Consider the following 18,650-nt stretch of genomic DNA (forward strand, 5'->3'; position numbering starts at 1 on the left):
AACTTTTTCATGTTCACATAATGAGTCAGAGGCAAGGATTGAACCATTTGTGGTTTAAAGCCCAGTGGCCTAGCCACTATGTGAAGCAGTCTACAAGGTGAAACTGCCCAGAAATAGCTTTGCATTTTCTGTCAGACTTTGCTGTTTACTTTTAAATCTCATCATCCTGCAATATGTTTTTTTTTATCTATAGCTGCATTACAAGTGACAGCAAAGTCAAATAACTTTAAACGTTTTTTATTTTCTGAACTATGATGAGAAACCTAAATGGATTTAATATACAGTAGCTTATTTGTTAGCTGTCAACTGACTGCATGAATCTGCATTTTGTAGATTTTGTAGCACAATGTTATATTTAAATATAGTCTGACCGTAATATAATAATTATGCATTTTAGCTATTTTTGTTTTACTTATGTGGTGGTGTGACGAGGCATGTCACAAGAATAAGTCAATATTAAGAACTATTTATTGCTTTATTTTCATTTTGTAAATAGCTAAGAAAGTCACTTGCCTTGCCAGATAAGGAGCTGTGATGAGGTCCCAATAGTGGCTTTGCAGTGGCATGGGTACATGTGTGTGGGTTATGGAGCGCTATGTGGCCCTTATGTGCCTCCAGGCGAGTGAAGACAGCAGCATGTTGCAATACTGCCACTGCCAGAGAAAAGAAGGCATTTAGTATGGTGCATAATAGTGAAAAGTCCAGGGGAAACAGAAGAAAATACTTACCGGAGAGAAAGTGAAGGAGAGAGAAATAGCAAGATCAGCTGAGCTGTCTTCAGACATGCACACAAGTTCTAAATTCATTTAGTGTAGAGTTCCTGGAGGAGTGGATGTGGAGCGTGGGCAGCAACATGACATTTTCTTTAATAGATAATAAAGGTGCTTCAGCAGGGACTGGGCACCACAATCTCCCTGGCATATAAAACCAAGGTTTGAACACTACTTAACTGTTTTTTAAACAGTTTAAGGCAAGAGGAAGTACAACACATAGGACTGTTAGTGGTGTAGCTATTTGTTTTTGTGAATAGTTTGTGATACACTTGGTCCCGAACTACAAGATGCCAGTGTTGATACCAGTTCAGACTACATGGGACTACATGGCAAACAATTCAGAATACACCAATGGGTTTCGAGTAAGGACATGGGTTGCTGGTGAACCATGATAAAGAAGACATTAGTAAACATTTTAAAGAGTTAGTTCTTGGACATTAGCCTTTCTTCTGGTAACTTTATCTCTTCAAAATTTCTTCTTCAAGCAGGCCAGAGATTTACTGTGCATGCAAGTTTGCTTTATTTTCACATACGAATGATTACTTTATTCATGAATACCATTTGTTATTAGAGTATTGTCCTTTTTATAAAGAGGGTGTGTGCCCAAGTGAGCCCAAAAAAGGTGTTCTCTTTAACATGCATACCTTGACCATTACCACAAGGGATGCTTTGTGTCAGATAGTATCCTTAGTGCTCTGCATAACATCAGTTCTTAGAAAGGTATTTTTTTAATAAGTGGCTAGTTCCTGCTTCTTACTGAATGTCACTACTTAATTGAATAGCAGTGTGTTTCTTCACTTCCTGGACATTTGCTTAAAAGAAAAATATTCTTTAGTATATCTTTCTGAAAGTTTTTTTTTTTAACTTTTGAATATAGTGTTGTCTGAATGTATCTTCAAAATGATCTGTTTCTGATGTACATAGTATCACTGCTTACTTCTTAGAGTTCATTAACTCATTGTCTTTAACAACTGTGTCAGAATAGTAGGGCTTTATAAAAGATTGCTAGAACAGCAACATAAATAGTGCTTTACAGTTTTGTATGAATACTCCTACCCACTAAGAAGCACAGTAAAATGATCAATGGATTAACTAAAATTCAGTGATACATTTTAATTTGAATCCATGATGTAAAATACATTAGATTAAAACCACAGAAATTAGAAGTTGAAATTAAGACAGGAGGACAAGTAAAAAAAAAAGATAGCCTACCTCTAATTAAGTTTAGTGAGCTTTCAGTGAAAATTGTGTTTCAAAACCTCTGGATACTCCTGTTCTAGGAAGTTTATGGACATCCTAAAGAAACATAATGGCGAATGATGTAAAATAAGACAGACTAGAGACAGTTGAGTAAGTGGACAGACCTTGATTTCACTCAGAAAGAAGGAGGAGACCTCATGTCAAGTTGGAGGTCGTTGATGTTTCCAAAGTTATATTTTATTGTTAAATTCTGCACAAACCAGCATTAGAAGGCTGCTCTTTAATGTATATTTTGTAGTGAGACAGTGATGTATCCTACTAATATAAATCCCCTTAAAAACTGGATTTACTCTAGATGCTTAATTATGGGAGCAGTGTTGACAAATCATCATACAGTCAGCCAGGTAGCCAACCACCCATCCATCCATTTCTGAACCCACTTCTTCAGGCTGGAATTTAAATCTTATCCTGGCAACATTGATAGCAAAATGTGGTAAAACAAGTGCCAGCTGTGAAAGGGACATAACACATCATAAGACTCACTTGCACACCCTTGCTCAATCATATAGGACCAATTCAGAAACATATCTTAGGGATATGCTCACAAATACTGCATTTGTATCTGTGGCTACATGCACACTACTACATTTACATTTACATTTTGTAAAGAGAACCATAGACATTCAGAAAAAGCTACCAAATGGCATGGTTGACAGTAAGACTTTAGGGACTTTCAAAATTAGACTTGATTTTTTTTTAGAAGAATTAAGTGGACAGAACTGGCAAGCTTTGTTGGACTGAATGGCCTGTTCTTGTCTCGATTGTTCTGATGTTCTAAACATGACATTTTTAAATGAAAATTATAATTTTCACATTGTTTATGAAAGTATCTCCACTTGCACTAAAATCACCAAAAACGCATTTGACATTGAAGTTCACCTACACTAGGCATGCATTCATCGACAGAAAAATCCTTGACGGAACAATAACACAGACGTTATTTATTACAGAACTGTAGTGATGGGTGAATAATTTTGCTTTTGTGCAGGTATGCAGCATTCATACTATACAAAATGCAATTTATATGCATAGAGGTAAGCAACAGTGCTATGGAAAGCAATTCTTTTATATCCACTACGCTGGAATATAGTTTTAGTCCATTAAAGATGATAATTAAATTGGGAAATTCTAGTGTGCTAAATGCTAATGACTGATCAGTCATAAATAGAAAAATACAATTGTAACAAGTAGGTTATTCTTCACAACACAATGTGTGTAAATTGTTTATGCTATAATTAATGTTGGCAAAGCAGATCATATATATAATTGGGGCTCATTAGGTGTACGCACCTTTGCTTCCCTTTATAGGGCTCAAATCTCGGATGTCAGTACCTGAGGCGAAGAATATTAATCAGTTAATATTAAGTTAATCAGTCCACTTATATTGGTGTTTTTGAACCTGCTTTCAGTATTCTCAGTGCCTTTCCTACAGTATATTGAAAATTTTACGTTCATTCCTGCTGAATATATGCTGTAGTAGTTTCATCATCTATTCTATACTTTCAATAGTTTTGGTGTGATATTCGAACATCACCACAGCTCTCTCATCACAGGCAGCTGTTTTATTGTGAATGTGAATTATGTGAATTTCCCCTTGGGATTAATAAAGTATCTATCTATCTATCTATCTATCTATCTATCTATCTATCTATCTATCTATCTATCTATCTATCTATCTATCTATCTATCTATCTATCTATCTATTGATAAAGTGGATTATTTTCTGATTTCATTCTATGGTGGAAAGGGAACTTGATAATCCAACAAGGCATATGTGTGAATTGTATTTAATTTGTTAATCGCTATTGCACAGTCACTCATGAGAAACTGATGACGGCCAAGTTGTTATAAGGCTTTGAATTTTATATAATACTGAAAATATTTTACTTAGTTCTTTTCTCTTTAGCTCACTGTATATTCAGTTTTAAAAAATTAAAATCAATCTGTGAAGATGGTAAGAAATTGTAATTAGATTTCTTTGTACAAATAATAAAGTGTTATATAGCCTGTTTTTATACATACCAGATAGCATTTTAGGATAAGGCTGTAGTTGAAAATAGAATAAGTTTATTATTCATATTACAAATTTAATAAATAAAATATTTACTTAAATGCTTAATAACATGACATGATTAGAAGTATGTAGTTACATCTAGTATCTAAGTTACATAAACATTCAGGACAATACCATATAATAAATAAACACAAAGGGTCTAATTTTAAATTTTTAATTTTAAACCAGATGAAGTCTCATTTTCACAAAAACATGCATATTTATTAATTTTAGTTTAGTAACAACTTTATCTTTAAAAAAGTCTGGTCCTGAATTTGTGTAAGCATATTTGACTGAGAAAATTTTGTTAATTCTCCCAGGGTTGTTCAAAATACTATTAAAGACAAAACATCCTTTAATTTTAAAACTGTCAGATGGTCTCTGTGTTAAACGTATTTCTGCCAGAATGTATTTTATCATATCCTTGCAGTCACATACAAATGAATTAACCAGTAGGTGCAAGTTTATTTTATATCATGTTCAAAAGATTAATAGATATATCTTTGCTTGTCTCAAAGGGGAAATGTAGCTTTTCAGAGAGGCCCAAGCACTCCCCTTAACTACAAATAAGAATTACAAAAAAAGGAAAAACTTCTGATTTGAAGGCTGGCATAGTGGCTCAGTGTTAGCGCTGCTGCCTTACAGTAAGGAGACCTGGGTTTGAATTCCTGGGTGCTCCCTGTGTAGAGTTTTCATTTTCTCCCCATTTCTGTGTGGGTTCCGTCCAGGTGCTCCAGTTTCCTCCCATAGTCCAAAGATGTGCAGGTTAGGTGGATTGGCAATGCTAAGTTGTCCCTAGTGTATAGTTGGGGTGAGTGTGTGTGTCTATTCGCCCTGCAATGGACTGGTGCCCTATCCAGGGTTTGTTCCTAACTTGCACCCAGTGGTAGCTGTTAGAGTACTGTGACCCTGTTCAGGACAAAGCAGGTTAGAAAATGACTGACTGACTTCAGACTTGACTAAACATACGGGAACCATCCCAGTGAGGTGTTATACAGGCATATTGCTGTAGTTATCAAGGAGCTCCTGTAGTGTTTTTTGATACACTTATGTTGAGTAAACTACTCAATGAGAGTGTGTCAGAGAGGATATGTAACATTGTTTGCTTACTGGTGATTTTTACTTTATTTAAACAAATATTTATTTTTTATTTATTTAAAAACTAGACAAAGAGCCCGTTTCGACAACGTAAGATGAAACGGGCATGTGTTTGTGTCAGCAGTGTATGAAGAACAAATGATAAGTAACAAAGAAGTTGTTTTGTAATGATTGTAGTCCGCTTCACTCATTACTGTACAGGCTTGTACTGTTAGTTGATAAATTTTCCAGGCCTATAGTATAATATTGAATTGTGAATGTTCCAGTAAATATGGAATAGTAATAAGTATAAGCACAACAAACCAGATATACTGTAGGTGTATTGAATGAATGTGTAATTGAATCAGAATGCGTAATTAGGCCTCGAGCTGTAGTCGAAATCGCCTTTCAGGCCTCTAGAGCTTTAATCGAAGTCGCCTTTCTCTTTGAATTTTTGCGGCCATAAATCCGCTGCCTGCCGCGATGTTGGGGTTGGATGTCGGTCTTGTAAGGTTTTTTGGGCAGCTGCGCAGAAGGCAACTGCGCATTCGGCTTCGGACGGACGTGAGTGAGTGAGTGAGTGAGTGAGTGAGTGAGTGAGTGAGTGAGTGAGTGAGGAGGCAGGCGAATTATGTATTAAGATACTAATACTTATTAAGAAAGAGTTTACCAGAGCATAAGAACAACTTATCCATTTATATCAACTGATGATCAGAAATGTTGCAAATGATTTACAGCAAAGCACATTAATGCAGAATACACAATAGTTACATAAGTATCAATAGCAAAATATAACATTTTATTCCACCTAATATTATCATTAATTGTCAATTAATCTGTATTACCCATTGTTTAATTTATCCTGCAGTTACAATAGTATTGATTCACATACAGATCTTCAACCTTGTTCTTGTCACAGGCACATACAGGCAAATAGCTTCCTTTATTTACAAATAAGTTGCCATGATTAATAAAGTGATGATGTGAGATAGATTTTTTAAATGGGTCGTTACTGTAAACAAATAAGTGCATATACTGTAATATTATAGATGTGAATATTTTAAGTAAGCACAGAGACTAGTCACATCTTATTTATTATGCTTTTATTTAACACCAGAAATGACATGGGCTCAGAAATATACTGCTTCTTGTTTGCAGTGCAGATTGCTCCAACAGATACACACACTACTATGAACTTAGTATTTTTGAAATGTACAATGTTCTCCTCCATTCTATAGTCTCCTCTGAAATGCAATGAACAGTTGTTTCATTCACACTTCATAGCTAGATACATGATCTCAGTCATGTATTTTTATTATATATTTATTATCCATATTTCATTACACATTTAATATATGGTCACATACAGTAGATACACATTTTTCAGATATCATTATGAACTTCTATCCAGTCTGTATGGAGAAGTTAAAATTAAATTATACACTAAACATGAAGTAAGATTAATGTAGAGCTGTGTATTATTGCTAGCCTGATTCCAATTCCAAAACTTTAGGGTCTGCAAACTCCAATTGTAACTATAGAGAAATGCATATAATATTGTTCAATATACAATAGGTTGCTGTTAATTTTAGAGGATAAATATTCCAGTTTGGAATAGTACAATATTTAGATGAGGCCCTGCACCACATCTTTATAATGTGAACTTGTATGTCTGTTTACATATGTGCAGTACATATATCCATTTTTAGACCTGGTGTCCAGGAATCTTGTTCTGTTTAAAATATTAGCTAATATTAGACACCACTTAGCTATCTTCTTGTATTTTCATGTCTGCAGTGAATATTTCAAAGCTTGGTACACAATAAATAAAAAATGCCCTTTTCTCTTTACAGTATGTTATTGCTTTATAGGTTGCACTTTTAAATATGTGTTTTTAAACTTACATTATGCCAACTGAAATATTTTTCATTCTGTTGTAATTCTGATTATGAGAATGGCTGGTATCACTAAATTTTTTTGCAAAACTTTCAAGCAAATACTTCACTTATAAAACAACATTACCTTGAATATCCATCCATTTCTCCAATTACTGGTTAAGTCCAATTTAGGGTTGTACTATATATGCCATACATTTAAAAACACATAACTAGTGTACAGTAAACATTAAGCTGTACCCATTTATAATTCAAACTAAAGCAAAACCTACACATGAACATGGAAATACATACCCATCCATTTTCTGTACTCCCTTTTTTCATTACATGGGAAACTAACACTTGCTGGGCCGAAGAAAGGCACCAGTATACTCATTCACATGCCCACACTTGCTCACACAAAGCCATTTTTGAGTCACCAAACAACCTAACGTGCACATCTCTGAGATATAAGACAAACACCGCATGGATAGTCACAGCCATTCAAATCCAGTCTCCTAGAGCAGCAAGGCAGCAATGTTAACAACTGTGATATCACTCAATTTCTAGCTTTATTTTTTATGCAGAAAAAAATGAATAGATACATGTATACATTGAGAAAATGAATCAAGGTTTGATCAATGTGTGATTTTGTAGTATAGTTTTATAATGACAATTCTTTGTCTCTTACATCCCAGAAAATATGCATTTACATTGGTTCTCTACTCTAAAATGGTTTCTTTTGCAGTGAGTGACTTGATGCAAGTGTACCCTACAAAATTTGTGCAGCTAATCCCAGAATAGTTCCTGCCTTTAGTCCTGTGCTTCCAAATTATACAATGCCTGTTTGAGACCCTGAAATAGAAATAGTGTGTTTAACATATAAAAGTCCTTCTAAATCATATTTCATTTTCATCTAAAAAAACAGTATATTTAATTTGATTAATTTACACAGCTAGTTCTCCTGGTGAAGTTAGCAGCAGCAAATACATGAAATTAATGTCTATTCTTTCAGTCTTCAATTTAGTTCCATTTAAGGGTAGTATGCTAAAGGCTATGAAACATTAACTGTTCCACGCCAGTTTAACCTGAATCTTCACTTTAGTCTTTTATGGTTTCTGGCATCCATAGTCATGATTTGCTTGACTGCTGAGGCATGTACTATGAGACAAAGGTTTAGGTAGTGTAACAGAAGGAGGTGGTATATGTTTACAATAGGATGACTGGTTTTGATTTATTCAAAATATTGACACAGGCCACATTTCCACTTCCAAGGGACTGTCCTGTAGATGAATTAAAGGTTTTATGTTTAAAGGTTTTAGGTTACAGAAATAGAAAAATATTAATTGTAAAAGAAAATAAAAACGATTGACCCTGGCTTCTCTGCACAAATTAATTGTGGATCCACTTATAAATACTGTTCACTTAACTCAAATATTCTGTTCAGGTTGTTCTAACTTGTAATACTCCACAAGACTGGTACATTGGGGTAGGACACCCTGATATCCTACAAGGAATAGTGACAATAACTTGCTGCATACCATACCTTAAAAAAATAATTTTTGTCTAAAAAATGGCATCTGATTCCCTTATCTATTTGAAAGAATTATTATTTTCAGTTATCTTTTCTCCTTACAGTATATTTTCCCATTTAGTGGGAACTGAATTGAAAATGGCAAGTTAAATGGGTTGTACAGTTGAAGTTAGCTTAATGTTGTCTGCATTGTCCACATTTCAGCTTGGCCAATTCACATCCCTTGCTAAACAATGCTTCATCAATCAAGGAAATAATAAATGGCCCGTTATTGGCTAGCTTACTTTAACTGAACTCATCCACCTAACCATTTTCATCATCCGTTATATCAAGAGAAGCATCAAAGTATATACTGTACTTTCATGTAACAGACTTCATTCAAAATGTTTGCATTTTTTAACTTTTGTTACCTTTCAAACTCCAAATTAAAATAAAATATTAATATTTTGGATAAAACTGAAACTGTTTAGTTCTTGACAGCAAATGCCAGAGCCAGAATTTTAACATGATTATCAAGCAACTGTTTGTAAATCTTCATTACAGAATTTTGATAAAGCCTGTTGGTATACAATGTTCAATAGCATTTAGTTAAGTCCATCATTATATCAAAAAGTGATATATGAATAGTGTAAAACTCAAGCAAATGCAAGTCTTCAAATCCAATTTTGCAGAAAATGTTGTTGATACATTTAGTATGGCTCAAAGGTACATTTATTCTTTATTGACTCAACTCACAGGTTTAAATTTTTCTTGATTTTTTATTACACGATAAACACATTTGCTTTATTATATTTTTGAATAGTTTCAGTGCCTTGAAAGTTTAACTAGTGAGTTAAAGAAATGAATGGCTGAATCAAGATACAATAACACAACAAACCTTTGCAATTATATACAAGGAATAAATGTCTTCTGCAATACAGTATATAGCACGTTTATGGTATACTGGCTTCTTCTCTATGGTGGGATTATTTCTTGTGTCTGTTGCTGCTTGGATAAGTTAGACATGTCTATGACACTGAGTAGGAGAGCAGGATAAATACTGGCTTATTATCCCAACTGAAATTTCTTAAAATTCCTCTAAGTCTTGAAATTATACAGGTAATAAACATAAAACTGCATGCACTGTACAGTACTTCTGGAGTTAGTAGGGCTGCATCAAAGTGCTTCTGGAAAATAAAAAACATTAAAGTTATTTCAGTGCTGAAAGGGAAAGAATATAAAAGACACAACATTTTGGCTTTAGAGCCTTAATCAGGTGTGCAACTGAAAAACAGGTAACATATATGATAGTGGGAGAAAAGCCTAGAATAGATGAAAGGAGAAGGTGAGAGTAGGTGAGGAAAAATCTGCCATTAGAGAAGGTGAAGGGAGAGATTAAACAGTTACCCAGTCATTAAAACATGGAGAAATACAGTATGTTATCAACAACTGAAAATGAATTGAGTTTCTTCTGTTTTTCTTTAAATAGTATCTTTGAAGGCCTGTGAAAGAACATAAACAGAAAGATCAGTCTGGCTTCGATTCAAAGTGTTCTACAATAGACTTTGTGAAGCCTTTGATTTTAATGGCATGAACATGCTCTCTGGAATGGTCTGACAGCTGTTTCCCTGTGTGGTACACTACTTACAATTCCCCCTATTCTTTGCTTATGAACTGTGGAATTCTTTTTTCTTATATCATACTGTATGATACTACTGTAAGCATACTGTAAGCAAGGGTATATCTGCTCTGTTGCTTAAATTACTGTGCTTTATGTGCCTTAGTGTACAGTGTAATGGCCAGTGGAGAAATTAAAATAGTAATTGTTGTCCAGAGCCACTCACTGCAACATACCAAGCAAATAATCATTTAATTTGCAGTGAGATGGTGTTCACTATGCAAGGTGCAATATAAAGACTGTTGATAATTATAGTGAAAAAAAAGGAAAACAATATGTGAGTCACTTGACTGGTGCTGCTTTCAACCCACTTTTTCATCTTCAAGGTGTTAAGCCCTTTGTGGCATTTAATTTTAAAATTTGGACAACATTGTGGTATTTTTATCCATGGATATATTTGTAGTTATTTAATAATGGAAAGCTTTAAAGTTGAAATTATGACACTTTGCAAATGTGTATGGCTATTGGCTATTCAGAAAAACAACACAAGCAGCAATAAAAATCAGATATTTTAAATCTTAAAGTAAATGAGATACCAAGTAGGGCATGCTTGGAAATACCTATTTAACATAGCATTTGAAACAGGAGTACAAATACAGAAAGTTTCACACTCTTTGTACCATTGAGAATATTTTGGATATCAGGCCTTTTATCTTATTTTTGTTAACATTTTTTGAGCATTGGCTGTTGCATCTTCTTGCACCCAGAAGTGAGTTTCTGTATGTCTGTTTTGAACAAGATTCTCTTAGTGGTATAATGAAGGATACATTTTTTGTGTGTTGTCTGTTTCTATAGAAACCTTACCAGCTTTTCATTTATTGGATGGTCTACAGGGTAGGATTCAAAAGTAATGAGCCTTTGTTCAAAAAGACAAATTTATTGAGCAAATCGGTACAACTAATTAATAGTCTTCAAAATAGGCACCTCCTGCATCAATACACTTTTGTAGGTGGCTTTTCCATGACTCGAAGGCGTCCACGTAGGCCTGTTCCGGGATGGCTGTAAGGGCTGCCTTGACATTTGCTTGGATGTCCTCAATCGAGTCGAAGCGTTTTCCTTTCAGTGCTGATTTTTAGCGCGGAAATAAGAAGTCAGAAGGCGACACATCCGGACTGTAGGGAGGCTGGGGGACCACCGGAACGTTCACCCGGGCCAGGTAGGCGCTCACGATGAAGGCGGTGTGGCTGGGCGCATTATCGTGGTGAAGCTTACAGCTGTCCTTGATGTCCCTTCGCTTGCGTGCGACGCTTCTTTTCAGCCTTTTCAGAACTTCCAAGTAGTAAGCAGCATTCACGGTCTGTCCTTGCGGGACAAACTCGTAGTGGATGATCCCCTTCACTCCGAAGAAGGCAATGAGCATGGTCTTCGTCTTCAACGCGTACCATTGCTCTAACGAACTTTCCATTCCGCCATGTAACGCACTACCGCACAGGGGTTCCCGTCAAGGCCGATCATACCGCTCCGAAAGCTTGGAACAGTAGGAGCTCCGTTGCATTGTGAAGCCAACACCCACCGTTGCCGTTGCTGGCAAGTGGGGTGCGCGGCAAGGTACGTTCGCGTCAGAACAAAATGAGGCTCATTACTTTTGAATCCTACCCTGTATATCTCTATTATTAACTGTGGTTGTGACTTAAAATGATAGAATAGTAGTGGATAAACTGAGTTTATTAATAGAAAAACCAAGATGAAAGCTGTGAGCTGGGTTTCTAGGCTCATTCTCTGTGATAGGTGAATAGCTTAGTGATGTGGTAGGACATAAGACTCTTCCATGGGATTGCATCATGCCTAGTCCATGGGCATATGACCCATGTGCAGGCCTAGGACAAGCTGGGTAACTGAAACTGAATATCAAAAAATTCAAGTGACAAGATACCAAGAAGACATTTTTCACCAGCATTTATGTGTTTGCTGATATGCCTTCAACAGTGGTGTAGCTGGGGGGCAAGGGGGGACATCTGTCCCCGGGCGCAGCATCCAGGGGGCGCTGAATTGATGTTCCCCATTGCATTTTGGCAAAGAGGAGTGGGTGCGAAATCTTCAGTTGTCCCCGCGTGCTGAAAACCCTAGCTACGCCTCTGGCCTTCAGTGATATCTTTTACAGGTAGCAAAACTTTACACTGGCTGTTACAGACTGAAATCAAAGGCTTCTTCTTTTTGAGTGCACTGCCGGATCTAAACAGCAGCATGAAGAATTGCTTGCGTACAGAAGTGACTATAGCTGCAGGTGGAAGTCCCATTTTACTTCTGGTGCCAAGCATATCAGCGTTGTGGTGCAGCAGTCTATTAGCTAGTGAAAGCGCTGTGAAGAAGCTGTCTCTTGTTACGGTCCTGCCTTTGTCCAGTCTGATAGAGATCACGGGACATTGTATCTTTGATTGCTGGTACAACAAATAGATCTGAGCAGGCCTCAGCCACAGCGCTGCTCTTGTGAAAAGAATGGACTCAAATCAGATGAATGTTTTTAATATATTATAGTAATAATAATAGTAGCTCACTATTCAAAACGCAGAGCACCCAGTCTCAAACCTGGTACCTTTGGGTTATAAGGCAGCAGTTCTTACCTCAACACCATTCAAGAACACATATCAATTTCCTGTCAATTGACAATAGAGCTTGGGTTTTAAACTCATTGATAGCAATATGTAAATCTAATGCCTTTTTTTACTTTGGTTATATTCTTGAATAAAAGCGCACGTGTTTATTTGATATTTTGACTAAATTCTTCACACATTATACCCATCATGCCATTATTAGTATAACATGGAAAAGGTTTCTGCTTTAGGTATGTGTTCAGCATTTCTTGCCTCTCATTTCCTTTCATCCTACACTTATCCAGATCTTTGTAGAAACGGTACACACATGAAATGCATGTATTAGAAATAACGACATACTGTATTATTTACCCTATACAACTCCAGGCACATCACACACAGAGAATGAGCCTTGGCTTGAGCTGGGAGAACTTTTTACCTGAGTTGAGCTTCGTAAAGTGGGGAATGGGACAGTAGGCTGCTTGCTGCTTGGGCTGAGCGACACATTTACAAAACAAAAGATGCTGATGGAGAGGTGCAAAGGAATTTAAGATGGGTCATGTTTTTTCATAGGCTTCAGGGATTCTAGTGTTAATGTTTATATTTCCATACTCTAACAGCAGCTAGAAGTTTTAAATGCAGAATGTACATGATAAATATTTTGTACAGTTAGACCTTAACTCAGTTGTTTGGTCATAATCACATTGTAAACATTACTACTTCACTCTCAACATGCTGTCTTCCATTTCAAGTTATATGAGAGGATAAAAAGATCCAAAATTCACAGGGGATTATCTGTGCTGCGTGATTGTAACCTTTTGACATACTGACAGATTTAGAAAAAAAACCAAGTAGAACTTATGTCTGTTGAACTTATTGGCCTGCTGGAGGTGAGGCTGAAGTGTTAAATGAAGTGCCGTGAACAAGTAAATTATTTGGAGGCTACAAAGAAACTCCTTGTGAGTCTGGCAGTTTGCCATTACTGCCAAGGTGAAAAAGTAGTGAACACATTGCTTTTTGTTGGGATAATAAATCTTAGTCAAAAATCAGGATGATTTTGAGAAAAAAATATGTTAGTTATAAGTTTAAAATCAAATCATTATTTAAGCTTTTATATATACTTCTATTACATTTTATTCATACTGTAGTGTACATTATTTATTTAATTGGATACAATAACTTGACAATTCAGAGTCATGTACTTTTGAACATGAACTAATGAGCATGGGAGAAACAATGCAAAAACTATTTAGTGTTTTGTAGGCGTAAAAAATATCTATTTCTTTAAAATTAGCTGTTAAACAGTAAGAACATATGCTTATTGTCTTCAGTTGTACATTTGAATATTTGTAGTATTGTAATAGAGTAGGCAAAATCAGTAAATGTGGTACCCTAGCTGTATGTTGCTATTAATACCTAAGAAAAGTATTTTCCTTCTTTGCCAGGTGTAATTATCAGCTTATTTCTTATACCTAAATTTGAAGCAGCTTTTCAAAGTGCTGGGTTTTACATTTTAAATTAATGTCTCACTATTAAAATAAAAAGTAAATAATATTTGCAGATAGTGTGGTGCTTCTATATATAGTAGTTACAATTTTAGCAGTGAAGTGAGAGTTTTAGATCTTTTTTGTTTCTCCTCCTTTCTTTTTAGGTTGCTTATTTCATATTTTGTACAATTATTCCTGTTAGGGCCCTTGGGCTCACCCTTTGGACAGCTCATTGCCACTGTATTTGGTTTCTTTCTGGGCCTTGTTTACCTATTTTTGTTAATCTTTTTTTCATGCTGAAAATTGTTTTGCTCCTAGATGATGGATTATATTTTGAAAATACCATTAGATCTAATTGGTCAAGGAAAATAGACAAAGCATGATGTTATAGGATGGTAAACTGTCAGTTGATTCAGATATATATAGAAGTAGTTACTAGCCAGTGTTTACTTTAGTAGAATACAAAAAGAGGGAATCAGTAATGGATGGGAAGAAGTAATTGCAGAAGTAATTGCATGTTTCAGTGTGACATTTCCTATTTGAACAGGCTGTTATTTCTTCTGAAGTTGATTTACTTTACTTTTAGTCTTGCTAAGCATACCTTATGTTGTTTGTTATGTTATTGTGGATATGCTTCCCACCGTGCTTGTACAAAAACATTAATCAGTCTGTCTGATATCCAATTCCCTGACCAAGCAAAAGCTGTCAAGGTACACTGTCAACAGAGGGTCATCAGAACTGGGGCCCATGTCCAAGGTTGGTGCATGCCTTATGCTGAGTACCATGAGGAATTCAGAAAATACTGTATTCCAGAAGTGGTACATCTTGCTATAGTTCTTTCTGTTCCGTTTTTCCTGCCTTTAGCTGTGTCTTTCTTATGATAATTACCTCTTTCCACACACCCTTCATTTTGTCCCACTTCTCTTTTGGAGTTATGTAGTTAATAATTATAAAGAAGATCAGTGAGATGTGGGATGGTTGGAAGTATAAGGTAGCAAGTATCTTGCTCCAGTTTGGTGCTGTTACATTAAGTACTCTGTGTTGTCTGAGTTTTTGGGAGTCCTCTCTGTCTGTTTTTGAATTTTTTACTACAGTGTGTTTCCAGCACTGTTAAACTGTATATTGAATGGACAAACATAGGCTCAAAAAAGTAAGTGTTGTGGTCATAATCCTGTAAAACATAGATTTTTATATTTACATATAACATGATAACCAAAAGCAACAGTCACTGCTGCTTATACAACAGTGCAGATGTGAAGTACCTTGGTATGGGTGGATTACTTTGCAATGTTTATTACTGTGTGAAGTACAGCATAAGTTATCCACATAATATGTAGCTCATATTATCACAAACTGAACTATTCAGGGGGTCAAGTCCAAATCTAAAAAAGGAAAACCCTTTAGATTTTTAGATTTATAATATTAACTTATACTGAAAGAAATCCACCTGGTGAAAACCAGTGATGCTACCAGTACTTCTGCATGGAGGCCAACAGAGGGAGAATACATAGGCAGACGAGCAGAGGCAGAAGTAGAAACAGGCAGACTACATACCATACAAAATGTACATACTGTTTTTGATGTTGTCCCAGTTATTTTAAAACTGGTAAGTTCCTCAAATTACCATTATAAGATATGCCCACATCTAAATTTAAATTGTATGGATCAGGCTGACATATCAGTTTGGGAACACAGCAAAAGATACTGCTAGGCGAATCGCCTTTAAAACTGAAGGTCTTTGATAAAAAATGTATGTCAATTGAAAGTTCCTTATGGCAGCTTCAACACATTGTTCAACTTGTTTCCAGAGTCAAGGGCCACTTACAGAGGTATAGAACCAATCTGAGTAATGCTATTAAAATATGTGTATGCAAGAGACAGCTTCCTAAACTTCCAACTTTACTTTGATTTCATAAAACCCATCTACCAATTTTCTAATTGGCTTATTTAGTTTAGGATCATGAGGATCTGATATCTATCCTGGTAACATTGGGCGCAAGGCAGAAATCAGGTCTAGATGGAACATTCATAATATGCATAAAATAATAAACAAGCTACTAAAGTCCATATGAATCAAATTCCCAAGAAAATAATAGGCATTTTATTTGACTAAAATGATACATTGAAACATATTTACAGTTTGATTTAGAATTGTCATTTACTTTAAAGAATCCATCATTCCATGTTTGCAGATGAATGATTTGTACTTTTACTATACATGAACTTGCTTTATTTTACTGTGTGATTAATGTAATATGAGTGTTTTTGTTGGTAAATGTTTGGTTTTAGTTGTAAGTATGTATAGGCATTCTAAGCCTTTTGTCATTTGAACAGCATTACCAGCAAAATAGTTGTTTGGAATTTCTCTTTGTCATACGTCAATGCATATAGCAAAAGTAATTAAAATTAACAGTGCCATATACTGTGCACTGTGCATGACACCATCACAACATTATATACAGCTGTAGAGAGTAATAATTCATTGCATAAAACAATTTCATAATGCAGAATTGCACTCATGCTCAGCTATATATCATGTAAACCTTTATACAGTAAATATAATTTTGAGGTCAGGAAAAAGCAGACTTGGATTTGAGACTTTGTTTAACCAGAGTGACTGCAGTAGGAATAAACTCCTTATGTGACTGGTGGTTCTTGCTTTTAGCAACAAATAACATTTCCATGATGGTAATATCTAAAAGAGATGGTTAACTGAGAAAATGTAGTCTTTGATGATGTTTTCAGTAAATTGTCTGACCTTTGATATGTACAGGACATCATTTACCTCAGGAAAGTTGTCTTGTGGACATTTCTACCTGTGGCTGCTAAAAGTGTGGGTGAAGCTAACACATACACAGGCAAACAGGGTGCAACAGGCATGCACAGACTACAAAATCTTTAACTATAACCTGGTTAAGAGTTTACATGGCCAAATAAGAGAAAAAAACATGTTTTAACCTGGTTTCTCAGAGACCAATAATCCAGTTTATGTATCCAGAATAAAGGTTTATATGGCAGTTTAGAAACCAAGTTTCTGTGAATAACTGGTGTGAGATATGGCCGGTCATTCATCCCGGACAATACCCCCAGGCCGCTAGATGGAGCCCTCCTTGCAGCATGGAGGTGCCCCGAATGCCAGCAGGGCATTATGTACAACAAAGTTTTTATGCACAGCCCTGCTGGCTACCATGGGGACCGCCAGGAGTCGCTGCAGGGAGGCACAAGGGCATCTATTTTCCCTACACCCTGGAAGTACGTCCTAGTCACATGGACAGAAGGAATGACGTGCTTCCGGGATGAAAAGGAAGAGTTTTTGATCGGACCTGTAAGTGCTAAGAAGTCACATAGACTGAGGGTTCAGAAGCACTTCCTGGTCACAGACTATAAAGGACTCTGGGAAATCCCAGACAAACGAGCTGAGCTGGGTGGAAGGGTGGCAAAGCGTCTGGGAGAGTGGAGGATTGATTATTGGTTATTGATTGTTATTGCGTATAGTGGAGTGGTGGTGCTTTGTGCACGTCATTATTATAATAAAGTCAATTATTGGACTTTTACCTGTCTGGCGTGGTGTCCGAGGGTTCAAGGGAGTGAGAGCGCCCCCTATGTGCCACATTGGGTTATTAAATTGTATGCAAACACAATGATTGACTGGACCAGGAGTTTTACAACATTTCTGTCTCAGAAAGAGCAAACAGACTTCATACACTGAAAGTATGGAGGTGGGAGGAGCAGGAGTTTGAGTGTAAGAGAGGTCATTTAGATAGTTCAGAGTCCTGAGTGATGGAGTGGAGCTTCTCAAACCTGCAAAATATTGTCTGGCTAATCAAGCAGGTAGGAATTGTGTTGCATTCCATTTGAACTGGAATTTGGAATTTCCATTCTCCTAGTAGGAATTTTCAACTTTAACATTGCCACTAGTTGGATTTCTGTTTGTAATGTCTGTCTTGAGAGCCTCACCAACACCAACCTCAAAATCAAAGATGGCTACACCACACATAAACAGTAAGTGAAAGCTGTCTTATTATACTATTTATAAGTACTACTGTCTATTTGTGTCTCATTAAATCAGTCGTACACATAGTACTGTCCAACGTCTATCTGTTGCTATGCTGTTGGATATGCAAAATACTGAATAAGGCATTGTCCAGTAGTACACAACAAAGGTTTTCCTGGAGGTGTGTATATTGGTTTTCTAAATGTTTTCCTGAAACACAGTCAACTCAGGTGCAATGTCATTCTCAGCTCCGACATCTAACTTTCAATGTACAGTAAATGGAATGCAGCATTACTTTGTGGCATGAAACTAGTAATCATTTGTAAAGCATTCCAGTTGATCAATCATTGGTAGAATTATTCTGTTCCAGGTTGATATTGTATGTTCACACGACTTGCTTAACATTTTTG

The 18,650-nt window shown here is 36.0% G+C and overlaps 1 protein-coding gene across 7 annotated transcripts in view; it reads left to right on the forward strand.

The window, feature by feature from the left end:
* dnmt3ab (DNA (cytosine-5-)-methyltransferase 3 alpha b) overlaps nt 1-18,650 on the forward strand; it is a 601,530-nt gene that overhangs the window by 249,731 nt on the left and 333,149 nt on the right. The window lies entirely within an intron of this gene.

This window comes from Erpetoichthys calabaricus, chromosome 3 (assembly GCF_900747795.2).
Source record: "Erpetoichthys calabaricus chromosome 3, fErpCal1.3, whole genome shotgun sequence".
Lineage (NCBI taxonomy): Eukaryota > Metazoa > Chordata > Cladistia > Polypteriformes > Polypteridae > Erpetoichthys > Erpetoichthys calabaricus.